This window comes from Excalfactoria chinensis, chromosome 6, assembly GCF_039878825.1.
Source record: "Excalfactoria chinensis isolate bCotChi1 chromosome 6, bCotChi1.hap2, whole genome shotgun sequence".
In the NCBI taxonomy this organism is placed as follows: domain Eukaryota; kingdom Metazoa; phylum Chordata; class Aves; order Galliformes; family Phasianidae; genus Excalfactoria; species Excalfactoria chinensis.
The window spans coordinates 11,583,821-11,595,903 of NC_092830.1; the positions used below are offsets into that span (position 1 = coordinate 11,583,821).

At 40.3% G+C, this 12,083-nt stretch overlaps 1 long non-coding RNA gene across 1 annotated transcript; it reads left to right on the forward strand.

Moving 5' to 3' along the window:
- The first annotated feature begins 9,095 nt into the window (after positions 1-9,095).
- Positions 9,096-12,083, forward strand: LOC140254321 (uncharacterized). The gene is made up of 3 exons (XR_011904147.1): positions 9,096-9,372; positions 10,707-10,844; positions 11,989-12,083. It is a non-coding gene; the product is annotated as an uncharacterized lncRNA (long non-coding RNA).

Below are 12,083 nucleotides of genomic sequence, written 5' to 3' on the forward strand. Positions count from 1 at the left end.
TGTGTCAGATCAGAAGTAAATCTTGCTTAACCTCTTGATCTATGAAATGTACTGTGCCAGGATGATACAGCTTTTGAGGTATTGCATTCACTGCTGGAAAGTGTGACAAATTCGTGGAAGATAAACCTATTGAAGACCGTTAACTATAGAGAAACCACCTTTACCAGAGTTGGAATCGCACATAGCTGAAGATGTAGGAGCCTTCTGGGGAGTGCCATTATTTGCCTGATAAAAGGGTGTGCTCTTCTATAGGCATCTACCATCAGATACATCTACCGTCTACTCCGTTCAAATTACAGGACTTTCATTTGTCTTTAAAGGAAAGAATGTTACAGGGAAGAGGGTGAGGAGCCGAGCTGTGGTCCCCTCGTTCAGTGGGTCTTGAGGGCAGAAAAGGCCAATTAGGAGTGTTCCTCTGTTGAATGCTCGTTCTGTTAATTCTTGAGAACTAAGCGGTTGGTGCGTGCTTTTTGTACTAACTGTAAGTAACAGGGGGCAACCAGGTTTTGTGTAATGCCAAATTATAATAAAATAGTTTATACATAATAAATATATATAATAAGAAAATAAAAACACAACTACTGATAGGACTGTAGGTCTCTGTACATGCCCATCATGGAATTAATGGTGCGTTTTCTGGTTCTTCACTGATATTTCCTGGTAGATGTATGATGCTGGTTTGGTGGTGATTTCTTAATCTGTTGCCATATTGTTGTAGAGAATTGTACTTCAAAGGAGCTGTGATCTACAAATAAACACTTCTCAAAGAAGTGTTCATTGTTTTCTTTGTACTTTGTAATGTGAACCCAGAGTCCAGTAATTTTCACCATTTATTAAAGAAAAAATACACCAGAATGGCCTTTATTCTTCCTGCAGTCTCACACTTCCAGCTGTCCCCAGCTGTAAACTGGAGCCTGATGAGCTCTTAGTTGCCTGGTGTGCAATGTGAGAGAAATCAGAAACTTTCTCTGCTTACTTTCCTCTGCTTATGTTACGTTGTTGCAGCTCCATCTTCCCACACCTTTAATTTTCTGTCTGCTGCTTTAATTTTAGTTTGTTGTTATTAGTAGTGTTGAACTGCTATCTAGCTGCATCAATATAGAGTTAAGTTTTCCTAAATGAGCATGAATTGCTTTGTTTGCCTGATGCTTATGCTGCAATGAGAATGCCCCGATGCTTACGTGTTATCTTAGGAAACAGTTAGGAGAGGATGAAAAAGATTTGTCCAAATGCTATTAGAAAGTGATGGGGCTTTCTTATTTCTTAAGTTAGGGTCTGAAGATGATGTGTTTTTTATCTCCATTGTGTTTCTTTTTTTTTAGCCATGGTTAAAATTTTTTAGTGTTATTGCCTCGACTTATCACACACTGTGCATTATTGACTGGAGATGGATTTGAGTGCTGAAATACAGTGAGCTTGTTATTTGAATTAAGCATTACAGTGATGTTTGCCATGTATTTGGCCTAAGTTTTAACTTGTCATTTCTTGTAGGTGTGGATGTCTTTTAGCCTCTCTGGAATACTCAAAATACTGAAATCAAGAACTACAAGTATGTAAGGTTAATACGTAAGAGTACAAGACTGTCTATATGAAGTTCCGAAGTTTAGCCAACCCAGTATCCAGTGTGTAACAGCAGCCTGCAGAAAATGCTTAGGAAGCATCGAACAAGATGCACTTACGGTGTACATTTCACTGGGTATCCTTCTGTCCTTCAGAAAGCTGCAGTTGAGTGCCTGCCTCAACCACAGGTAGCTCTGTGTTTAGCAGCCTTTGTGTATAGATGATAGGTTTTTTCAACATCTGTAAGACAAACTGGACACAAAATCCTGTGGCAAAGTATTCACTAAGTGTTTGAAGATATGAAGATGCATTTCTTAAGTTCACTTTGTGTTTTCTATCTAATGTCTCTGTGGAGAACATCGCTTAGTTCTTTAATAGGAAAAAAGCTATGAATTGTTCCCTTGTCTGTATAGCAACCAGAATTAGTCATTCTCATGGTAGAAGAGCCAAGAGAAAATAAACCTTGCTCATTGAGTGTTGCTTGTGTATTGGATAAGAGTGTGATTACACATATCTGGGACTTAGTCCTGCCTGTGAGAGGCATTTCTGTTTCTAGGTAATGTTTACAAATGGAACATATGTTTTTACTGTGGTGGTCTATTTCAGGGGGAGAAATGCAATGAAAAAGTACTTCAAAAAATTAAAATTGAGCTTTATTTGGGAGACCTAAATTAGTATTCTGATCACCTTCCTCTTCCTGAGCAAAATAATAACATTCAGATTAAGCAATAGAATATGACTTTTATATATTGAAGCTAGTATCAGCATGTAAAACCTACCTTAAATCTGAATTTATTAGATTTTTACTGTGTGGTTTATAACTGTTTTGCTTTACGCTCCAGTCCTTGGAATCTCCACTGTTACATTTATGTAGTTGTCAGTGGGTTTTCTGATACTTCCTGCATAGCTCTCTGGTGGAAATTAAAACTTTATTAAGAACAATGTCCATACTTCATGTAACATTTACAAATGGAACAGATATTTTTACTGTGGTGGTCTATTTCAGGGAGAAAAGTTCAATGAAAATAAATACTTTAAAAAATTAAAACTGAGCTTTATCTTGGAGACCTAAATTAGTATTCTAATCACCTTCCTCTTCCAGAGCAAAATAATGATTCAGATTAAGCAGTTGTATATGACTTTTCATATACTGAAGCTAGAAACAGCATGTAAAACTTACCTTAGATCTGAATCTAATAGATTTTTACTGTGTGGTTTATAATTGTTTTGCATTACACTCCAGTCCTTGGAATCTCCTGTGTTACATTTACATAGTTGTCAGAGGGATTTTTTTCTATTTAGTATTGTTCTGATACTTCCTGCATAGTTCACTAGTGCAAATTAAAACTTTATTATGAACAATGTCCATGCTTCATTCGACATTAAGAATTATTGAGAGCTCTGTGTTGTTAACACTTGTCTGTTCTGGAACCAATGGCAAAACGTCTGCCAAGAGGCGCTCAGTTTAATAGTAATGCAGTGCTAAGCAGGTACTGCATCAAGCTACTAATGTACAGTCAGTGTTATGAGGATGTCAGCATGGGCCTGTGTATGGAATATTAATTCCCCAGTTTTATTTGTTGTATGCATGCGAAGACACCGTATAGAAATTGAATGGCTGTCTTGTGTGCTCAAAATTTTTTTTTTTAAACTTTTTCTGCTTGCAAATAGCTGTAAAATTGAAGCTTTCTTGAGGGTAGATTACAGTGATGAAATAACTGTAAAAGAAGAGGACAGGACTTGAAATTCCAGATACCTTCTATGACATTGGAAGTACGTTAAGTGAATTGATGGCTTGTTCTTAAAAAATAAAATTGTTCTTGTTCATAGCTACTTAAATCTGCAAATTGAAGGTATCTTTTTCAAATATTTTCTGTTGCAAAATCTACATTCACGCTACTCTATATGTGAACTGTGAAAACAGGACTGCCCTGAAAGTAATGGCTTCCTCCCAGGTTGCATTTAATGTTTCTGAGGTCAAACAGATCCTTTTTGATTTTGCAGTAGCAGTTATGTATCCAGTATTTTGCACTGTATTTCTGTATGTCTCTTGTAATAAAGCCTTCATGAGGTGGAATACTCTATGCTCATATTCAGTCAATTTCAGCTTGAAGATAATCTGTCTATGCAAACTCCAATACGGGGCTGATTCACAACAGTCTGCTTTTAACAACCTGAAAAATGCTATGGTTCTTACTGTTCAGGTATTACTGCTAAAGCTTAGAAGGTTTCTCTGCATTGTAGTCCTTATCAACCAATTTGTGCCATTACATATTAGTAAACTGGTTGAGAACTGTTATGTTGTGGGGACCCATCAGCAGCACGCACCACCACTTGCCCAGGTAGAGCAGACATCCCCGCTAGTCAAATGTATAAGACTGAGACATGCTGGGCCCTGTAGCACTTGCCTTTACCAAAGTAATTTTGGATGCAGCAGTGATAGTTATGGGCCTACTGGATTATGAAATGAGCGGGGTTTTAGTTTGAAAACTTGGTGGAGTTTATTTTCATTATAGATAATTTGCTCATTCTATGTGTTGTGCTGCTCATTGCTTTTGAAATTCATCTTGGATTACAAGTACTTTATCTCTGTATGCTCTCAGGTCAACGCGCATGTGATGTTCAATGCATGCCTTCTGTATTTTGAGTATATTCAGTATGCTGAATATATCTTCACAGCAGCTTTTATCTTAAGAATCATTTCTATCTTCCTAGAGAGGAATGTCCTCAAAGCAGTAATGTTAAGAGACTATTTGTTTTGTACAGCTGGTTTACAATTGGGTAGTCTGCCAAAGAATTCTCAGTAAGTTTGTGTTGTTATTTTGTGATGTAGGGATTTATATCTCTGCCCTGCTTTGCTCTTGAAATGCAACTGATGATTTATGGCTGTGGTGATGCATGGAGGTGCAGTAATATTTCATTCAATTGCAAAGATTAAATGCCAAAGATAAATCACTTTATTAAGTTTCTTTACACTTATTTAATTAATAATAAAAAATCAATGTGACCTTTTTTTAATGTTGTGTTTGCAGATGCTGGTAACTGTATTACAAGTTACGCGATCGCTGACGGTTACATGTGGCACAATGAACATCCTTAGGAGCTGCTTGAAGTTCCCTTGCATAGTGAAATCCTGAAGTAGTTTTCTTGCTGGAGAGGAAAGAGCAGGTAGAATACAAGAAGGTTGAAGTGATATTTATGATATTTATAGTACTTATTAGGTGAAATAAGTTGTCATTTAATTCCAGAATTCTGCATTTACACTACAACGTCACCCAAGAAAATAGATACAGAGTAAGTGTTCTATGTACAAAATGGTTATGTTGTTTCATACCGTAATTAGTTTACCATTTATTTGAAGCCACAGAAGTTGCTTGAACCATGCTTGAAAGTTTTTCCCATTTGAGGTAGCGGATTTAGCTGTAGAGAATTAGTTTTCATTCATCAGCTTCCAATCAAACATCTACACAATAAAAGCTGCAGAAAGTTGCAAATGACATAGTTTAGTGCAACAGAGCTACTTCCACAAGCCAGTAGGACTGGCTGAATTAGAGCCTACCGCGATTGCAGCTCCTGCAAGAAGTGGCATCTCAGATGTTGCTGGAGCGAGAGGTAAGATCTGTTCAGTTACTTTTTAAGAGAAAGGTGCTTGTAGAACAGTTTATTATCAAAGTGAGAATTGGCTTGATGGTGTGATTGCACCCGTGTTAGTATTTCACTGTAGAATCAGTGCAGTGTAATGCAATACCAAAAGGCTTTACAAAAATCAAGGACATGTATAGCAGTGTTCAAAAGGTTGTGACCTGTGGTACTGGGCAGGTATACTGACACTGATAAGATGGATCTACACCTGTTTCATGGGAATGTGAACTGGGATCTGGTATCTACAGAATACTAGATGACAGTGATGAGCAACATCTGGATGCCCAATGAAAATCGTGGTATGCCCTTTGCAAAGAGCATCTCTGTGGTAAGTAGGCAATGAATCCTGCTAGAATATGTCCAAACAGATCTTTGAGAGAGGATACAGCTTAAGAAAGCAACATATTTTAAAAGTTTCATGGGCAGGAGTTAGGCTAATCAATGTGACAGCCTAAGATCTGATCAGTCTTGAATACTGTATATTCATAAAGACAGGAAATAGATGTTGTTGGGTAACCAGTTGCTGCCAACAAGATGCATTTTGAGAACAGAATAATCTGCATATCTTCTAACTAAATTAAGAGTACTTAGATAATAAAATAAACTTTTCATTCATGCTGTTTTTGAACACATTTCTCTGTATATGAATTCACCGGTCCCTGTAAGTATGCCTGGAAGTATTCTGTCTGCAGATCTAGGTAATGCCTAAATTTACTGTGCACTGCTGTAGCTTAAATAGACATGTTTTTCTTCTTCTTTGCTGATTTTATGGACCATGCTTTGAACCAGAATAGTGCACCTGCATGTATTTAATCAGCAGCATGTGTTTAACAGCAAGTTCTATGGACAATCATAGTGTCAGTTTGCACAGTCCAGTTTGCACAGTCCAGTTTGCACAGTCCAGTTTGCACAGTCCAGTTTGCACAGTCCAGTTTGCACAGTCCAGTTTGCACAGTCCAGTTTGCACAGTCCAGTTTGCACAGTCCAGTTTGCACAGTCCAGTTTGCACAGTCCAGTTTGCACAGTCCAGTTTGCACAGTCCAGTTTGCACAGTCCAGTTTGCACAGTCCAGTTTGCACAGTCCAGTTTGCACAGTCCAGTTTGCACAGTCCAGTTTGCACAGTCCAGTTTGCACAGTCCAGTTTGCACAGTCCAGTTTGCACAGTCCAGTTTGCACAGTCCAGTTTGCACAGTCCAGTTTGCACAGTCCAGTTTGCACAGTCCAGTTTGCACAGTCCAGTTTGCACAGTCCAGTTTGCACAGTCCAGTTTGCACAGTCCAGTTTGCACAGTCCAGTTTGCACAGTCCAGTTTGCACAGTCCAGTTTGCACAGTCCAGTTTGCACAGTCCAGTTTGCACAGTCCAGTTTGCACAGTCCAGTTTGCACAGTCCAGTTTGCACAGTCCAGTTTGCACAGTCCAGTTTGCACAGTCCAGTTTGCACAGTCCAGTTTGCACAGTCCAGTTTGCACAGTCCAGTTTGCACAGTCCAGTTTGCACAGTCCAGTTTGCACAGTCCAGTTTGCACAGTCCAGTTTGCACAGTCCAGTTTGCACAGTCCAGTTTGCACAGTCCAGTTTGCACAGTCCAGTTTGCACAGTCCAGTTTGCACAGTCCAGTTTGCACAGTCCAGTTTGCACAGTCCAGTTTGCACAGTCCAGTTTGCACAGTCCAGTTTGCACAGTCCAGTTTGCACAGTCCAGTTTGCACAGTCCAGTTTGCACAGTCCAGTTTGCACAGTCCAGTTTGCACAGTCCAGTTTGCACAGTCCAGTTGGCACAGTCCAGTTGGCACAGTCCAGTTGGCACAGTCCAGTTGGCACAGTCCAGTTGGCACAGTCCAGTTGGCACAGTCCAGTTGGCACAGTCCAGTCGGCACAGTCCAGTCGGCACAGTCCAGTCGGCACAGTCCAGTCGGCACAGTCCCTGTATTTTGCTATGTGTTTTAATAAAAAGCATCTCTTTATATGTTCATTTTATGTAGGTTTCACATATTGCTAGTTGGTTTTTATATCCTCATGGGAGAACTTACATAGGTTGATTGAAAAACTTACATTTTGCAGTTTGCAGACAAAAAGTCAGGATGGTGACGGTAACTGAGCATAAAGGATACTGATGTATCAACACAAGATTGTTTCCAAAGCTTTTTACTGTAACAATAAATGGAGTTTATCTCGTTGCTACAATGAAAGCGAATGTAGCCAAAAGAAGAATGAAAGGCGTTCGGCTTTCCGTTACCTGGCTGCTGAGAGTCGTTCCTGCCACTGGGGGGCGGGGGTGAAGCCGAGCTCTGTGGCTCCAGGTGTGTCGTCCACCCGCCTGTAATCAGGTGCTTGATGTGTGAGCGTTTGTGCTCTGCTGGCAGCCTGCGTGGGGTGACCGCCCCGTTAGCGGGCTGCGTTTCTGGGTGCCCCGGACTGGAGGGAGAAGGAGCCTCCCTCGGCCGTAGGGACGGGGGCTGCCCTGTACGCCAGGGAGAAGCTGCCTCGGGGTCCCAGGCCCTTTGCGACGGAGGCGGTGGCTGGGGGTCCCCTGTAAGCAGGGAAGCTGTCTTTTGTCCGCTGCTTTTTGTGTGCCCGGCACCATTTGCCCGGTCTGCCCGCCTCTGCGATCCCCCGCAGCACCGGCTGTAGTCCAGAGTGAGTCCGTGAGGTGAGAAAAGCTGCTCAAAGCGGGTTTTGCCGGGGTGAATTGGGTTGGGGGACGCAATGAGGGGGGAATGCAAGGCCTTCCTTGGCTGGGTGGTTTCGTTACCCGTTCGTTTTTTGACGTCGGGTTTCCCTTTTCCTTCTGGCGTTGGGACTTGCCGCACCGCGGGTCTGACGGTGTCGCCGCTGATGTTTCGGGAGCTGCTGCGGAAGAAAGAAGAAGCGGCGCGGAGGACCTGGCCGGCAGGAGCGAGCACGAAGCGGTTAATGTCGATTATCGATCTCCTCGACTTAACTTTTGTCCCTAGAATCCTCGGTTCAAGTAAGTGTTCTGCTCTTTTTAGCTCCTTATTGCCACCAGATACCTTTGAGAATAGAATTTATTTTCAAGTTTTCTTCCAGTGACGTTTGCTTTTAATCTCTGGCGTGCACTGAGTTTTAGTTTTAAATGATGATTCTGGTTCTTTGAAACGTCTTTCCTACTGTTTGAATTGTCAGCTACCCATTAGTTTCCTCTCTGCACCCATAAGGAAAATCCTTTTATTGGAGCTGTGGGTTATACTGGCCTGTTTTTCGGTTCGTAGTCGTGACTGATATGGCACAGCTCTTCCCTTAATCTCGCCCACGTCCTCTGTCAGGCAGGGTCTGCTTTAGATTTTCAGTGAAGTACGTTGCCTCACTTCCAGCTACCCTTTTGCTGATCTTTTCTTCCATTGCAGTTTGTCAGCACTGTCTGCCAAAGCTAGGTATTTATTTGGATTTATGGGATGAATTGGGTACTCAGGGGTAATTATATTTGCCTGGTTTCCCATCTACTGTTTGTGTCATTTTCTCATCTGGTGCTTTATTCTTCCTTTCTTCGAATGTGATTTTATTGGACATTAACGTGGCCCTGATCAGTGGGCCTGTGTGGTTGCGTGACTGTTTCAGAAATGAGCCCCATTGTCTGATTCATTTCTTCCTGGGGTGTCGATTCACCGGAAGGCTTGCTTTTTAGGGCAGTAGCCACGTGCACGGGGTCTGTTTCCAGCGATCCAGTGGTTGTAAGTGTGTGGTGTTTGGGTGTCCAACAGCTATAGTTTTTTCACATATCTCATAGCTCACTTAATGCTAGGAGTCAAACTATTTCTCCTCCCATTTTTGTTGTGACATTGCTCTTTCTTTGTCTTATCTTACAAGTTCTCCTTGTTAAATGTTCTGGCTGTTGTAGGCAGTTTTTCTTTTTGCTTATAGGTGACAACAGTTACAGGCACTGGTTGGTTCTCTGGTTGAACTGTGAGACTTACAGTGACTGTAGTGACTGCAAGGCTAGTTGTGACCTTCGTGGCAACATTTGCACCCTTTAGGAGGGTTGCAGTACCCACAGGTCCATCACATGGCTTGAAGCAACCGCGAGGCCTGTCATAGGGAGCGGAGCAGCTGCAGGACTTGTCACAAGGCTTGGAGCAGCAACAGGGCCTGTCACAGGAGCCGGAGCAACCCCAGGGCTGTAAATGCTGCAACCTGGCTGTTCTTCAATATTGTGTAATCCTGCTTTGTTTTCAGTTTTTGGAACTTCGATTAAATTCACAGCTGCAGAAATCTAGATAGCAGTACTCAGTGCTTGTGTCTGTTGCCTAATGTACTCAATATTTTTAGAAAGAAGGAGGAAAAAAAAAAAAAAGAAAAAGAAAAAAAGAAAAAAGGTTGCCAAATACATAAAAAAAGAAATCAAGTTCCAAACTAGGGACGTCAGATGGGCCCTAGTTAGTTTCCATTTATCTCATGTATTTATGGAACAGATACATCTTCTAAATGAAGCTTATTAAGCAGTCTTTCAGTGTTGTTGTACTTGACACGTATCCTCTCAAACACTTTATAGACAGTGCTTGTCAAAAGTCAGAAAGAACTTTCTCTTACATCCTCCTGTCCCTCTGATAAAAGATAAGGGAAGGGAGAAAAAAATGTGCAGTTCCTTGTGTGTCTGAGGTATGTTGCACCGGGAGTTGGGAAGGCAAAGTCCTTGCTGATGTCCTCCTGTATATGTTTACAAAGCTATAATGGATCATTAAATTAGAGCTAGTGATAGGTTTTTAATTCCAGGTGGGAATGGTTTTGTTCATTTAATGGGATGTTATGCATATCAGAGATCAGGGATCTCTGGTATTTTTTGGGGAATCTTAATAATTGCCTCAGCACTGAGGCTTCTATTCAGCACATAGCAGTATGGGCTTTCTGTTTTTTCTTTTTCTTTTTTTTTTTCTTTTTTCTTTTTTTGTTTTGTTTTGTTTTGTTTGTTTTTTAGTTTTAAAGTATTGGGTTTTCTATTTGTTCAGCACATAGACAAGATTAATGTTGTCATTTTTCTGTTCATGTGGAAATTATGACCTGGAAGTGACCAAAACCTCATGCAGATGACAAATTCCCTGCAGTTACGAAGTAACCACGTGAACTGATTTGGTGTTGTGATTTGCATTTGTCATTATCTATCTCCATCTGCTTTAGCAGTTTAAACCATGTTAAGATCCTGGCCTAGGTTATTCTGTGCAAAATAGTAATAATAATAATAATAAAAAATAATCCAAAAACCCGTCAGGTTTATGCTGATAACAGCTTTGATTTACTATTGTTCTCAGTTAGTTCCATCAGATGTACTCTTCTGCAGTTCTGAACTTTAGAACTGAAATGCTAAAAGTAAGCAAAAGTTGTAGAGCAGTTTGAAAAGCTGCGAACTTCTCGAAGACCTTTTAGATCCCATCTGTTAAAGGGCAGTTATTCTGCCTGGCTATTCTTACTGGTTCTTATCATTTAGGAATCTATTTCTAGTTTTGCTATGACCAAGTCTGCTTATCTTATCCATCCTATGTGTTTTCACGCAGGAAAGTCCGCAGTAGTTCTTCAAACAGCACCTTTTGAAAGGTTTTGCCTGCTCCACCCAGTGTTCCGAAACACAGTTTTCTGAGTAGTAAAAGTCACCGTTCATTCCTCCATAGCAATGAATCCATCTCAGTCCTGAGGTATGTCTATTTCAGCACATAAGTTAATTTTTATTAACACGGGATCTAAAACAGAGTATTAGTCTGGTAAGGAACTGCCATTATATTCTATGTATGTATGCATAGTCTGTAAAGCATTATATTCTAGTATGTGAAGTCCACCGTTTTTCTTTCCTTAGCAATTTTCTTTCCTCTTGTGCTTTTTCTGCTTTTATTAGCAGGGTACTATTTTTCTGGAGACATTGACAGCGGGCGTTATTCAGCGCTCATGGAGAGCCTTCAGTTAACAGGCTTTAGCAGGGGGGTTGGAGCTTGAAGGTCCTCAAGGTCCCATCCAACCCAAACTATCCTACGATTCAGTGTTATTATCTTATTATCAGATCATGCTTTTCCTTACTGGCTTTTGGAGTTATTTATTTACATGTCAAATGATGTCTCCAATACAGACAGTAACAGTGAAATGACTCAGTGATGACTGTGTGGTACAGCTATATTTTAAGGAAATAGATTTGTTTACCTTATGAAGTACTAAAGTCTTGAATTTAGTAGTCAGATAATTATATTTAAACGTAATACAGCAGACGATTTTGCAGCCTGATTTGCCATCTCTTCCAAGGAAAAAGCACATACTGGGAAGCGAGGGCTGTGAATTCAGCTTGTTTCAGAATAATCTGTTTTTTCAGCATTGCTAACTAGCGTTTTATAATGTGTACCAATCATCAGAAATCCACTTAATACAAGATTATTTCTGGCTCCTTAATGTCCCTCTCTTTTTTTTTTTTTTTTTGTTTTTTTTTGTTTTTTTTGTTTGTTTGTTTGTTTTTGTTTTTTTGTGTGTGTTTTTTTTGTTTCTTTTGTTTTGTTTTGTTTTTTTTCAGCTCTCTTATCATGATGCAATGGAAGTGTCTGCTAAATCAGCTGTCTCGAGCACGTTTACCCTTTCTTTTCCGTCCATGTCAAACTCACGATGTCACTCAGATGTCCAAATAATCCACTCTAGACCGTGATTTTCAAGGAGGAAGACACTTGCCACAGATTGCGGTAGTACTCACCCCTATACTTTAGTGTTTTAATAGTGCATTTCTCTTTAATCTTAATGCATTCAGTCAGTAACTCTTCTTTTCTCATCATTTCAGTAGTTTTTTTCTTCTCCTTTTTCCTATAGGATATATTTTTTCCCACTTGGTGAGTTGATGCCAGTGGAAACATTGTTGGAGTTCAAAGGGGAGAGATTGTTTGGCTAAAATCTATCAGTACATT